Here is a 14,793-nt window from a genome sequence, read left to right as displayed (position 1 = left end):
ACATGTATGTATACACTATGCTATCAATTGCACAAAATGGGATTTTATATATGTATACACATAACCTGGAAGGACAAATCCAACTAAGCTGCCTGTGACTGGATGACAGTTCTTTTCTCATGCTGTTCTGTTTGCTGTATTACACTTATTAATTAAAAAAATAAATAATAGTTAGTTTAAAAACCTGAAAAAAAATAACAAAACTAAAGATGAAAATTGACAGTAACAAAAAATAGAAGGGGACTTTAATGATTTCCAATAATTGATGGAAACATACAGAGAGAATATTGATATAGATACAGTGGACTTCAACAATGATATAAGCAGGCATAACTGACATATACAGAACATTGCATCCATGGGAAACAGAATCCAAATTCTTTTAACTGTTAGAGAGCTTTTTTTAAAATCAGGGGTGATGCCCTGGGTTTGATGCTCAGTACTACAGAAAAAAAAAAAAAAAACCTAAAGTTCATAGGAAATCTCAAAAACCACCAAATGGCCAAAGCAATCCTGAGAAAAGGAACAAAACAGGAAATATTACACTAACCTGGCTTCAAAATCTATTAGAAAGTTACAGTTATCAAAGTAGATATAAAGAATAGAAAATATAGTCTAAAAGTAAGCCATACTTCTAAAACAAACTGATTTTTCAGAAAGGTGCTAAACACACAAGGACAGTATGGAGATTCTTAGGAATCTCCATACTGCTTTCCATAGTGGTTGCATAAATTTGCAGACCCAACAATGTAGGACTGTGTATTTTTCCCCCCACATCCATGCCAACATTTTATTATTACACAAATTCTTGAGCATGGTAAAACTTATGTCATTGTATCTTCATACACTCAATTTATACCTGAAGAAACTGATGTTGGAAGTGCTAGATTTCTTACTCAATTCCAAGTAATTAGTAGAATTGATTAAATCCAAAGACTTCTTACTCCCCATGGAGATGGTCTAACTATACCACGAACTTGTTGGAGGAGGATAGGCCTATAATAATGATTCTCAAAGTTCTAAATTTCTTGTTAATTCTTCTACTATAACTATCTTGATATTCTACTCTTCCTAACATTTCTGAAATGTTGCAACCCTGCCTGTGAAAAGGATTCATGCGATTCCAAGACTCCATGCTATAGCTGCTCTAGCAGAGACCTGGAGATAAAAACCAGTAAACAGTCTCCCTAGCTGATTTTTATGGCAGCCAAAGATTGAAAACCACTGACTGGTGGTGTCCCAGCATAGTTACCTCTATTTGCAATTGAATTTTCACTATAAGGAGATCATTATTGTATGAATTTATTATTCAAAGGAGGTAATTCAGATGCAGAATATTTAGCTATTTTTATGTGGTTGTCATATTTACATCTTTAATTAAATGAAGTGCAAACATATTCTTGAAATTTCTACAGAAAAGTAGTTATCTTTACTTGGATGCTAATTCCCCTTCTCACCTCATTACCTGCTTCAACTCTGGCTATACAGTTGTGAATTTTTTCTTTTCTTTTTTTCCTGATAGAATATAGCTATAGAATAGCCTTATAAAGAGATTACCTCAAACAATAAGTTCCTTTTAAATATGTTATATTTCCCATTTTTTACTCTAGAAATGTCATATTTTTATCGTACATACCATTTCTTGTAGTATCATGAATGGAAATTTGGTCACCTTGCTACAGACCTTTGCCTTTTTTCCTCCAAGAGTTATTGCACACTATCCTCTATAATAGTATGGCCAATATGTAGTTATACTTTTTAACTAATTATAACTATTTCTAATTTTTTGCCACTTCTTTATTACAGGTGAGACAACTTGAAGAGAATGACAATAGTTAATGAAAGTCATCATGAAGAGTTCTTCTTACTAGGCTTTGCAGACCTACCTTGGCTAGAGCTTCCTCTATTCATTATTCTTCTCAGAACATATCCCCTGGTCTTGATGGGAAACATTACTATCATTCTGGTTTCCAAATTAGATCCTTGTCTCCACAGCCCCATGTATTTCTTCCTCACCAACCTCTCCTTTCTAGATATGTGTTATACCACAAGCATTGTGCCTCAGATGCTATTTAATCTGGGAAGCTCTATGGAGATCATTAGCTATATTAGGTGTATAATTCAGTTTTATATCTTCCTTATAATGGGGGGCACAGAATGTCTGCTCTTGGCTATTATGTCCTTTGACTTCTATGTGGCCATCTGCAGACCTCTGCACTACACCCTCATCATGAATCTACGCACTTGCATCTTGCTAGTGTCCATTATGTGGATGACTGGAGTGATCTTTGCTTTCTCAGTAGCCACTCTTAAATTACAATTGCCATTGTGTGGTGTCAATAAACTGGATCACTTGTTGTATGAAATTCCAGTTCTGATAAAGACCACCTGTGGTGAAAAGGAAGCTAATGAGGTTGCACTGTCTGTGGTGTGTATTTTTATATCATCTGTTCCTATATGTTTAATCCTTGCCTCCTATGCTAGTATTGAACGTGCTGTATTTAAGATTAAATCTGATGCTGAGAGCCATTAGCCAAGTAGGTATGACAATTTCCTTGCCAGCATACCCCATGTTGCTTAGAGGAAGGACTCGTGGAAATGGACATTTGAAGTGACATTGCATGTATGTTTGAGAAAGGTGACCCTGCTCAAGGACCAGGGTAGATCCGGGTTTAAGGAGGATCCTACTGGATTAGGGTGGATCAGGTTTTAGGGAGTATCCTGCTCCATGGGTTTAGGGCGTTCCTGATTTAGAACAATCTGGGTTTAGGGCAGTTCCAGGTTTAAGGTTACTCCTGCTGGGAATAGGGCGCATCCACCTGCCTGAGTTCCCCTTGAGTTCTCCTGGAATTTAGAAAAGTATTTGGGATTCAAAGCGGAGTGGAGTAGGTGAATTTTTTGCGGCAGAACGTGAATTTCCCCAGAACGTGTTTATAGAGGGCCGGTCTGAGATCAGGAATAAAGAATTGCTGTTTGAAAATACAAGGTGTGTGGTGGCTCGTGATTCTGTGCCCAGCCAGACTGCAGCATCTTCTGAGGGAAGGAAGAAGGCCTTTGGTACATGTTCCTCTCATCTCATTGTAGTTTCCTTATTTTATGGTCCAGCCATTAGCATGTATCTTCAGCCTTCCTCCTCTGTCACAAGGGACCAGCCCAAGTTCATGGCTCACTTCTATGCAGTAATGACACCAACACTAAACCCCTTCATCTATACTCTAAGTAATAAGGATGTAAAAGGGGCCTTAGGGAACCTAGTGAGGAACATTTGCAAACGCAAATAAAATTACTTGTAAAATGCAGTTTTTCTAATAACTCACTTAAAAATATTTTTAGTTGAAAACAGACTCATTACCTTTATTTTATTTATTCATTTTTATGTGGTGCTGAGTATAAAATCCATTGCCTCACACACTGTATGCAAGTGCTCTACCACTGAGCCACAACACCAACCCCCAAATAATACATTTTTGACTAATAATATAATCACATGCTATATGTTCTTTTTGTCAAATATATTTTGTTTCTGACATTTTTAGTCACATTGAGTATGAGTGATATCAGAGTATTTGTACTAGTAGGGAAAGTTGAGTTGTAAAAATGCAGTAAATAGAATTTTTTTGAATATTGAACTAGTAAATGTATTGAGTAGTAAAAGGAGAATTTTAAATTTTAATTGCAATATAAATCCATTAGTTCAAGCTCACCATTATAAATACACACCACATAAAACAACAACAATATGCTTCCTATCAGGGTTACATATTAAACATTACATGACTTTTGTATTTTGACAAATTTCTGCAGGCAGTATGGCTTAACTTTTTGTTTAGGCTGAAACATTCTATGCTTTAAAAGAATCATTAGTTTATCAAGCTCAGCTCATGTAGATCTTATCACTTCTTCAAAAACACATTGTAAATCTTGTTTACATAATTAATATGCAATGTTTTACATGATTAATTAAACAACTTATCATTAAATGTTACAATGAATAGAATTATGAGAAAAACTATTAGTAGGTGTTTTAATGTTCATTTTAAATATCAAAAGCATGACTCTTTTGAATCAATGAGTAAATAAGGTAATAATGGATCACTACCTGGAAATATTTCTATGCATAAATTGAAACAGCCAGAAATGTCTTTTGAACGAGAGAAAGAATCAGTGTGAGAATGAAGTGTATATTTGGAAGGCTAGTAACTAGATTACATCAACAAATAATACAAGTATCTCTTTATTGATTCAAATTTTGGTTGCAAATGATATTCAAAAATATGTGACATCCTAAAAGTAAATCTTATTTATAAAACTTACTCTTCTATCTTAAAATATTGTCATAGTTAGTTCTATTTTGTGAAAGCAAATTTATGATTTTTGTGGTTAAGTAGTGTTGAATTCCTATGTTAAGAAGTAAATATGATGTTGCATAGTGAATGCATACATACTTGTACAAAAAAAAACCTCATTTGGACTTTTCAAATGTGTCTTCTAGTATAATCAAGATCTGAGAAAAATCACAAAAAAGAAAAATCATATGGTATAATGAACCACACAACCAGAATCAACTGCAACCAGATCTATTCTTTGAAAATAACAGAACATCTGGTGCTAGAGCAGGTCTTGAGACCTTTGGAGCTTGGCAACTATTTTAAGTAATATAAATATTGATTTCTGGGTACTTACTAAGGGATTGTCACCAAAAGTTTTTAAATTTCCAGACTGTCATACTTTAAATTTTCTTAGTATTTTTAAAATATTTGCATATTCATGAGGTAGGCTGAGGATGAGATCCATTTTAAATATGGCAGAATTCATTTGTATTTATATGAAATCTATATACACAGATGAAGGTAATCTTGAGAAATATTGTTTGTGCATTTTGATTATAATTCATCACAGCAGATAAGTGTAGAATTTTCCACTTGTAGCATCACATTAGTATTAAAATATTTCAGATTTCAGAGCTTTTTGGATTAAGGATGCTCAACCTGTAAGAATATTTTGAGCTTTGGGAGGAAAGACTTCAATTCTGCATTAAAAGCATAGCTATAAAGGTTGCCTATAGTTGTTCATAGTGCTTTCTTATATTATCCTGAGTCCTGATGCATTTGATGTGTATGCTATGTTCTTGGTCTGTACAGATTATTCATTTTGGAAATGTAAATGTAATCCAGACTTGGTGAAGTATCAGAACTAAGAATTAATAAAAAATCCTCAGGATAAAGAATATTTATAACAGGGGTGGGAAAAAACCCACAGAAATATTTTATTTGTGCTAGTGAACTTCCCATTTCTAAGGTATGTATGTTCCGTATGTTTCAAAATTTAGTTAACCTTTAAGAAGCTCTGAAGAAAAGGCATATCATTATATCAAAGTGAAATTGTATTCTATGTTCAATGGAAAGCATAAGAAGTATTGAGAGTGCCTTTTTCAAGAAAATTAATTAGAAACTTATGATTTCCCAAAGAAATCAGACTTATTCTGAAGAACAAATAGAAAACATTAAAGATTTTAATTGTAATGATAAAAGACAGTTAAGTCTTTAAGAAATCAAAATGGTTTAACCATGGTTTTCTCTAAACTAAAGATATCCTCATTTATGCTTAGCATACTAACGGCTAGACAAGAAGTGCATCCCCTTCTAAGAGGGATAATTAAACTAGATGTAAATTAGAATTCTGCTTTAACAAATGCCTTTAGGCCTTAATATAAATCCAATATTTTTTCAAATGTCATATTTGGAATTCCCAAGCCTTAGAGGAGACACAGAGGCCACTAGTAAAAATGGATAGACTGAAGAAGAATTATATATGGTGGGATTGGAAAATCTGTCAGATTTGTTTGAAGAAAAAACAGTAGACTTAAATTTAGATAACTAATATCCTAGTCTAATATGAGAAGTAAACACTTCAGTATTGTGATTAAAATAAGTGTATTTTGAATAAATGCTTAAATTTTCACCTGAGCAAAAGTATGTATATAATACACATAAATACAAAATAAACTTCAATATGTAATGAGTATTCAAATAATCATTTAAGAATTTATTTTACAGGAAAATAACCTCTGAATATGTTTACTTTTATTAAGATTTACATCATGCAAATTGTTTCAAAAACTTTCCAAAAGTAGTTAAATGTAGACATTTTAACTAGTGATCTCAAGATCTTAGTATCCTCGTATATATTGAACTTTGGTTACTACATGCAGAGAATTAGGAGGCTGACCTAAATAATGACTGGTGCTTTCTGTTATTTTATACAGACATGTTAGAGTCTGTAAACAAGTCAAGATGGCACCTGGCATTTTGCCAGAGGGAGTGGTTTGAGAAGAAACGCCAGCGAGCCATTAAGTGTGGAGATTCCTTATTGGTTGACTGCTATATCTAGTTTATGTTAATTAAGATAAGCTGTGTGTAAAGTATATATATCCCTCCTGTCCCACAATAAACGGCTCCCACTCCTGCTGGATCAATGTACACAAGTCGCTCGTCATGTCACCCACCAACCCCACCCCCCCCACACCATAGTTAGTTTGCTGCAGCCAGACTGCAGCACAGACAGAAACCAAGTTCAATACTTCTCATTAATATTCTTTCAACCATTAGATTGTATTGTATATGTAACACTAACAAAAACCTCCCTTCCCATACCAATTGTAATATATAATAATTTCAATTTCTATACTTTTCTGCATTTTCTGCTTTGTTCATTCATTTATTTTTGGATTTAGAAATACTCCTTCTTATTGCCTACATCTTAAGACCTTCCTTAAAATGAACTATTATAATGAGAAAATACATTCTGTAAAATATGATTCTGTATATTGCTAAATAAAAATGCCCAATACCAAAGGAAACATAAAATAACAAAGGATCTACAAAATCCTAAAAAACTAGTGAAACCCTAAGCAACTTAATGAGACCCTGTCTCAAAATTTTAAAAAATAAAGAAGACTGGGGATGTACCTCAGTTATCAAGTGCTCCTGGGTTCAATATCTAGTACTACAAGCAAAACAAAACAAAACAAAACAAAACCATACAAAGACAAAAAAGAATAAAAAATTAAGTTCTTACCAATCACTAATTATTTGTGATGAAAATGAATTAAGTATGCAATTGAAAGACATAGATGACTGACAGATAAGAAAACAAGCTCCAACTAAATGCTGACTACAAAGATTCATTTCATCTTTAAAGACATTAGAGACTGAAAGGTAAGAGATGGAAAAAGACTGTCCAAAGAGAATGGAAACCAAAGGAGAACAGGATTAACAAAACTTACACCAGTTTCAATAAACTTTAAGTCAAAACCATAAAATTAAATAAAAAATCATTATATAATGATGATACCAACATCACCAAGGATATAATAATTGTAAGTTAGATAAAAGAAATATTAAAAGTCCTGAAGAGAGAGAATACAATAAAAGTAAGGGACTTCTAAACTCCATTTTCGCCAATAGTCTGATTGTCCAAACAGAATTATCTATAAGGAAACATTATTCTTAAGTTACACTTAAGACCAAGCCAACCTAAGAGATGGTCATAAAACACTATCTCAAAGCATTGGCATACACATTCTTCTTAAGCACACAGAAGACATTCTCCAAGAAATATCATGTGTTAGCCCATAAAACTATTTCTAACTATTTTAAGGAGTTTGAAGTCATGTCATGTAAACTTTTCTGAATAAAGTGGTATGAAATCAATAATGACAGGAGAAATTTACAAAGATTCCAAGTGCATGGAAATTAAGCAACATGCTGTTGTTTGAACAACCAATTTACCAAATAAAAATAATACTAAAAATATATTTTAGACCAAAATATATGAGACCAAAAAAAAAAGATGAACAAGCAACATTCCAAAGCTTGTGCAGAAGCAAATTAAGCTGAGACTAAAATTGAAATAAAAAATTAAAATTTTAGCTATTTTAAAAGATAGTCAAAAATCATTAGATTAAGAAAAAGGTAAAACTTCAAATAAACATAATCATATGTAAAAGAGGAGATACCACAGATATACAAAGGACAATAAGTTTACTATGCATAATTCATGCTTGTAATTAGAAAAACTAGAAGAAATATATGATTTCTTAGAGCCTTACAACTTATCAAGACAGAAACATGAATAGAAAATCAGAACAAACCAATAAGAAGTAAGGAGATAATAATCAAAAACAACCCAAAGGACTTTAAATCACATACTACAGTGACACAGCCACATCATTGTATATAGCAGCTCAATTAGCAATAGCCAAGCTATGCAACCAACCTGGATGCCCTTTAACAGATGAATTAATTTAAAAATGTGGTATATATGTACAATTGAATATTACTCAACTGTAATGAAATTATGAAATTTACAATTAAGTGGATAGAACTTGTCAATATCATGCTAAGTCAGTCTCAAAAAAGCAAGGGTTGAATATTCTCTCTGAGATATGGATGCTAACTCATTACAAGAAAGAGTAAGGAGGAGAAGTATAGAATTTTATTTGATTAGACAAAGGGGAATAAAGAAAAGGGAGGGAGATTGAAATAAGAAAGTAGAATGAATCATACATAACTTTCCTATATTCACATATGAATACATGACTAGGGTAACTCCACATTGTTTAACAACAAGAATGGGATCAAAATTTTAATGTCTTGCACTCCATGTATATCTAATATATCAAAACACACCCTAATGTCATATAGATCTTAAAACAAAAATATTTTTAAAAGGCCTTATATGAAAAGCCTTCAATGAACCTCATACCCAATGATGAAAAGTTGAAAGCCAGATGGGTATTCATTTTCACCACATTTTTTTTCAACACAGTACTGCAGTCTTAGTCATAATAATTATGTGAAGAAGTGAAATTGTCACCATTTGTTCCATTAAAAAAAACTACTGGAACTAATTAGAGAATTTTATAAAGTTGTAAAATACAAAATCAACAACAAAAATCAATGTTTCTATTTACTAATAATGAACTATATGATAAAAATCTCAAGAACAAAATTTCTTATAAAACTAGAAAATTTTAAATACCTCTGAATACTTTCAACCAATGAAGTGAAAGACCTGCCATTGAAAACTGCAAAACACTGATGAAAGTAGCTGAGTTTAGAAACAAATAAGTGGAAAGATATGTTTATGGATTGGAAAAATTACTGTTGTTAAAAGGTTCAAAGAGAGCTACAGAGTCACTGCAATTCTTTATCAAATTTCTAATGTTATTTTTCATGGAAATATTATAAACAATTCTGAAATTCCCATAGAATTATTTTAAAAACTCCAATATTACCAAAATGGTCATTACACAAAGAAACTGAAAACATTGTTCTGCTTCATTCAAAATATACTTTGAAGCTATAGTAATGAAAACATGGTGCTGATAAAAAATAGACACATCAGCTTATGGGACAGAATAGAGAGTCCAAATATGAACCCACAGATATACATTGAATAGACTTTCAACAAAAATGCCAGGAATACACACGGGGAAAATATAGTATCACCAATAAATAGTATGGGAAAAACTGGATATCCACATACAGAAGAATGGAATTGGTTTCTCATATAAAAAACTCAAAATGGATTAAACACTTAATGTAATACCAGAAACTATAAAACTACTAGAAAAAATGGGGGAAATCTAAACAATATTGGTCTGGGTATTTTTTAAGATGTGACCTGAAAAACATAAGCAACAAGATAGTAAGATAGGGAGGGGAAGCATGGGAGGAATCAACAACTCTAGATAGGCAGAGGGGTTGGAGGAGAAGGGACAGGGCATGGGGTTATTAATGATGGTGGAATGTGATGGTCAGTATTATCCAAAGTACAGGTATAAAGACATGAATTGGTGTGAATATACTGTGTATATAACCAGAGATATGAAAATTTGTGCCCTATATGTGTAATAAGAATTGTAATGCATTCTGCTGTCAAATAGAAATAAATAAATATATAAAAAATAAAAGAAACATTGCTGGGATAAAAAAGAAAAAAAGTCAAATTAGTGAAATCTGAAAAGTTTCTGCACAACCAAGGAAAAAATAAACATAAAGAGTCAATATATGGAATGAGAGAAAATATTTGCAAACCATTATCTGATAAAAGGCTAATAATCAGAGTAAATAAGGAACTCAATTGTAAGAAAATAAATGACTCCATTAAAAAAATAGACAAAAGACATGAATACAGACTACTGAAAAGATGATCTTCAAATAGCCAACAGGTATATAAAAAATTCCTTGACAATGTGAATTATCAGAAAAATGCAAATTTAAATAGCTCACTGTAGAACATAATTATCAAAAAGAACAATGAAATCAAGTGTGTACAAGGATGTGGAGAAAAATAACACTTGCACACTGTTGGTGGGAGCATAAGTCAGTTTATGCATTGGAAAAATCAGTGTCACCCTGTTATAGACACATCTCAATAGTTCTTTTTTTTTCCTGAATCTCAATAGTTCTTTTTTCTGAACTTAGTATTTTTTGCTCAAAATTGCCACATTCCACGTTTTCTAAATCTCCAGACCCTTTGGCAACTATCCGTGTAGTCAACTGTGTTTTTATAAGTTCAACGTTTTAAAATGCACATATAAATTTAAACAGAAGATATTTGTCATTATGTGCATGGCTATTTTACCCAGCATAATATTTTTCAGTGTTTCTGTGTTATTGAAAATATGCTATTTTCTTTATGTATTCATCTGTTAATAGACATGTTTTTTCCCCATACCTTGGCTATAACAATGCTGCAATGATCTTTGGTGTGCAAATATATTTTCAACATGGTGATTTCAGTTTATATGTGTGTGTGTGTGTGTGTGTGTGTGTATGTATGTGTGTGAATATATATATATATATATATATATATATATATATATATATATATATAGAGAGAGAGAGAGAGAGAGAGATTGATAGATCTTCAGAAATTGGATTATTTTATCATGTGATAGATATTTTTAATTTTTTAGAAAATCCCAGAGTGTTTTCCATAATAACTAATAATTTGCCTTTTCTATAGCTGCATACAAAATTTACTGTTCTCTACATTCTTGCCAATACAAGTTACCTTTTATTATTCATAATAGATGCTCAAGCAGGTATAAAGCATAAGGTGATGACTACTAGGAATCAACCTAAACTCTGCATACACTGAAAACTGGGACCACAGGGATAAACCTGGAAACTGCATCCAGCTAGTGTTGAGGCAGGGCTGGAGTCTAGTTCCTCTGGGGTTGGTCTGAAGCCTGAAGTCAGGGTCTGCCTTTGCTGAACTGGAGCAATTGAATTTGAATATTAGTCTGGATCTTGAGGTCAAAGGGATCAGCCTTGTCTTGAGATTTTCTTGAAATGGAGTGATGCACACCAATGATCCCTGGCTCACTACCTCTGATGCACACCAATGTCACTATTTCGCTTCACTTCTCCATCTACCATTCTTTAAACTTGGCTTAATATTGCCCAATATATACATATATCAAAACATTACCTATTACCTATCCATTTGTATAATGTTGATGTTTTTTGTGGGCCTACTAAAAAGTTAATTTTAAAAAGATAAAATAAAAAGAAGAATTTAAATTATAAAAGATAAATATGAACAGTTTTTTAAAGTTTATTGTTTTGATGACATTAAAAAAATACAATCAGAGCTGGGGATGTGGCTCAAGCAGTAGCACACTCGCCTGGCATGCACGGGGTGCTGGGTTAGATCCTCAGCCCCACATAAAAATAAAATAAAGATGTTGTGTGAAAACTAAAAAATAAATATTAAAAAATTCTCTCTCTCTGTCTTAAAAAAATACAATTACCATAGTACTATTCTACCTTAGTATGAATGATGTATTCATATAATACTTTTTTAATGTTATGTAACATGAATTTTAGAAGAATTTGTACTGGGAACTAAAAAGTTGGACAAGAGTTGTTTGTTTGTTTGTTTATTTAAAAAAAAAAACTTGTAATTGAACCCAATAACTTTATCTTATTTATTTGTTTTTTTGTGGTGCTAAGGATCAAACCCAGTGTCCCACACATGCTAGGCAAGCATTCTACCATTGAGCACCACCACATTGTTGCTATTGCAGAAACCTCTAAGCCTTAGAATTTGCAATTCTCTTTTCCTAGAGGAACTCTCCATAGTGAATTAATAGTACCTAGGAAAAACACCTGCAAGTTTAAGGTTCTTTGTATATATAAAAATATGGTATTCTAAAAAATGGTGCTGGGAAAATTTGATGTTGACTGGAGAATAAAACTAAATCCCTTATCTTTCACCATACAATAATCTACAAAAGATGGATTAAGACTTAAGTGTAAACACTGCAATTATGAATCTACTAGAAGAAAACATAGCATTAACTACTTTAGGACATTGGAATGGGCAGGGTTTTTTTGGATAAGTTTGCGAAAACACAAAACAGAAGCAAAACTTGAAAATGAAAATCATTCAAAATAAAATGTTTCTGAAAAGTAAAGTTAAAAAGTCAAGTGAAGAGGTAACCTACAGAATGAGAGAAAATATTTGTAAATTACACATCTGACAAGAGGTTAATATCCAGAATATGTTTAGCACATACATACACACACACACACACACACACACACACACACACACACACACACATACACATACAAATAGACCTTAGAAATGGCATATTACAGAAGGTAATTTTCCTGGCCACTTGGTGGCATGAAGCCAAGGATCTAGATGTGAGACAGGGAACGTTTTTGGGAATTAATTTTGAACATTCAAAACAGTTTGGGAAAACAGGTCCACTAGATAAAGAAATAAAGAAACATCAACACTACTGGAGCCACCAGTGGTAGTGGCATGGGCCATCTTCCCTGTGCTAAAATAGTGGTAGATACATCAATTAAATGAACTCCCAAATTTAAGAGGTCTGAGGTGTGTATGAATACAGAAACATCAGTGATTAAAGACACTGAACGACTAATCCTCCGAGAGGTACCTTGCACAACATTATTGTGTGGTAGGATAGAAAATAAGAAACCAGCTCTCTCCAGGCTGCCAGGTGAATAGGAGGAAGAGTCCATTTTGCAGCACAGGGGAATGACATCAGAGGCATCTGAATAATGGCAAATGTGTCTAACCCAAAAATCAGATTTGACAAACTTACTACACACAGCAGAGTGTATATCTATGAAACCAGAAGAAAATCAAAAGTGGAGCCAACTTATATAGTGGAAAACCAGTCAGGAAAACACACCTGGATTTCCTCTTCCAGAACAACTGCTTGTAATTTAGGCTTCTTGAAATCATCTGGGAAAGTCAGGCCAGGCAGAGAATGTAAAAAGGCAGGGAGAAATAGAGTGAGTTCAGAGACTAAACCCAAGAGTCCTGAGAACACATGTGCTTGAGAGGATCAAGAATTGGCCCCTCCATTGCACAAGTAAAACCCATGGGTTTTTCCTGGGGGAGTCTCCTAGTGTGGCCAAGCAACTCCCTGACCCAGGAGGTGCCTTGATTTAAAATCTTCAAATCAATCCAAGGCAGAGGTTAGAGACTAACTAAACTCAAACCCTTCTTTCAGAGGTCCTGCATATGGCACCTCCCATCACTTCAGGAATGCCACCTGACACACCAAAGAATATTACTTAGAAATATAATGGAAACAATCCCTTAACCTTTTGTCAATATTGTCCGCTTTATTTTAGTTTCTTTTTTTTCAACTTACTATTTAATAATAACCTGAATGGTTCATAGACACTTATTCATTCTCATGCCTATTTTTGTTTGTTTTGTTTTTTGTTTATCATTTCTAGCATTTTTGTGTACCATTATATTTAATTTTTATTACTTATACATGATAGTAGAATCTATTTTGACATATTACACATATATGGAGTGTAACTTCTTATTCATCTAGTTGTACATGATGTAGAATTATATTGGTCATGTAATCATATATGCACATAGGGTAGTAATAGTTGATTTCTTCTATTATTTTTTTCTGTTTCCATTCCCACTCCCTTCCCTCCATCCCCCTTTTGTCTAATCAAAAGTAATTTTTAAGGTAGTTATTTCTTACTAATCAATAATTTGAGAACTAAGATGTTTGATTAGAATATATCATTTGTGTAATTGTACCCTTTTACTTATTTTTATTTTTACTATTAATTTTTAATTTTAAACTATACACTTTTTTTCTCACACTTATCTGTGTCCCTTGATTCTCCTTCTCTCTTTTCCATTGCTAACAGCTAACCTTTATGGGTCTCTGTTTTACTCATCCTTTATTTTCTATTTCTCTTTTTCTCTCCTCTCCCCAAACATCACATCCTACACTTCTTTTTTATCTCTGTTTACAACTTGAAATTATAAATCCATTTGTAAACATATTTTCTTGACTGTGGGCAATAACTGATCATATCATTACTGTTTATTGTCACAATTAGCATAGTAGATGCCAAAGCAGGAATTATTTGTTTTGATACTGCAAACATTTGCATTGGTTCTTGTTAATATCAGAGTCCCTCTAAACTATAAGGTACTAGAAACCTTCTGAGTCCCTATAAATTCGCAGGATAGAAACTCTATTGTCTCAAAATCATGCTGACAAATGAGCAGACACAAAACACATGAAATATCGAGGGAACAAATCACCTAAAAAAAAAGCCAATATAATTTAACAACAGATTCCATCAATACCACAATGGAAGAAATGACCAAGGAGTTTAGAATATTCAGAGTTAAATTGATCTGTGTGGTTAAAAACTGATGTAAGAGATAAAATATAGGAAGCAAATGATTACTTCA

At 32.7% G+C, this 14,793-nt stretch overlaps 1 pseudogene; it reads left to right on the top strand.

The window, feature by feature from the left end:
* The first annotated feature begins 1,825 nt into the window (after window positions 1–1,825).
* Window positions 1,826–3,281, top strand: LOC101959504 (olfactory receptor 2B6-like; annotated as a pseudogene).
* The last annotated feature ends 11,512 nt before the right edge of the window (window positions 3,282–14,793 follow it).

The sequence above is a fragment of the Ictidomys tridecemlineatus genome, chromosome 8, assembly GCF_052094955.1.
Source record: "Ictidomys tridecemlineatus isolate mIctTri1 chromosome 8, mIctTri1.hap1, whole genome shotgun sequence".
NCBI lineage: Eukaryota > Metazoa > Chordata > Mammalia > Rodentia > Sciuridae > Ictidomys > Ictidomys tridecemlineatus.
This window is presented reverse-complemented; position numbering and strand designations above follow the sequence as displayed.